The sequence below is a fragment of the Schistocerca serialis genome, chromosome 2 (genome assembly GCF_023864345.2).
Source record: "Schistocerca serialis cubense isolate TAMUIC-IGC-003099 chromosome 2, iqSchSeri2.2, whole genome shotgun sequence".
Lineage (NCBI taxonomy): Eukaryota > Metazoa > Arthropoda > Insecta > Orthoptera > Acrididae > Schistocerca > Schistocerca serialis.
The window spans coordinates 910,802,552-910,803,736 of record NC_064639.1 but is presented as its reverse complement, the minus strand read 5'-3'; positions in this window follow the sequence as shown (position 1 = coordinate 910,803,736).

The following is a 1,185-nucleotide window of genomic DNA, read 5'->3' as shown; positions in this document are numbered from 1 at the left end:
TTGAGTATATTGATGTTCCAATGCATTGCCTGGAACAGGTGTTTGAATGTAGTGTAGGTGTGGTTGAATTTAGTGGAACTGAACTTCTAATTTGTTATTAACAGGTTCTCTGACTCTAATGTCAGAACATTTCTGCTGAAGAAAGAGATGGTTCTTGGTTCACTTTATAGAAAGTAGAAAAATTCGTTGCAGGTAGTGAGTTCAATATGAATTGTGTAAGGATGCTGTTAAATTTCCTTAAAACGTATCGTCTGATGCAAACCATACTCTTTCCAAAGAGAGTGCTGTGTAACAGTAGCGCAACCATAGAAAACGTCTTAGTTCATTCTTCATTACTAGAAGAACATTGTGTTACCAAAAAGGTGAGTGGCCTTTCAGTCCATGATGAACAAATTTTAACGCTTAAGGGTTTTTCTGCTCAATCATAATTATAATTATAAACTAGTATTATATCATAATTATAAACTGTTTAGAAAAGCTAGCCCAGTTTGAATAGAGACTTTTCTAAATTTCATTAAGGAACAAGGGTGGTAGGATACTTGTTGTTGTCGTGATTTTCACTCCAAAGACTGGTTTGATGCAGCTCTCCATTCTGCTCTATCCTGTGCGACTATTGCAACCTACATTCCTCTGGATCTACCTACTGTATTCAATTCTTGGTCTCCTTCTAAGATTTCTGCCCCCTGTCCCACATCTCCCCCCTCCCTTCACAATTCCCTCCAATACTAAATTGGTGAAGATGTTTCAGAATATGTCCTATCAATCAATCGCTTCTTTTGGTCATGTTGTGCCACAAATTTCGCGTCTTTCCAATTCTGTTCAGCACCTTCTCATTAGTTACGTGATCAACCGATCTAATCTTCAAGATTCTTCTGTAGCACCACCTTTCGAATGCTTTTATTCTCTTTTTGTCTAAACTGTTTACCATCCAATTTTTCACTTCTATACGTGACAATACTCCAGACAAATACCCTCAGAAAAAAACTTGCTAACACCTAACTCTCTTCAGATATGCATTTTTTGCCATTGCCTGTCTACATTTTATATCCTGTCTACTTCGGTCATCATCAGTTATCTTGCTGCCCAAATAGCGTAACTCATCTACTACTTTAAATGTCTCGTTTCCTAATCTAATTCCCTTAGCATCACCTGGTTCAATTCGATTATATTTTGCTTTTGTCGATA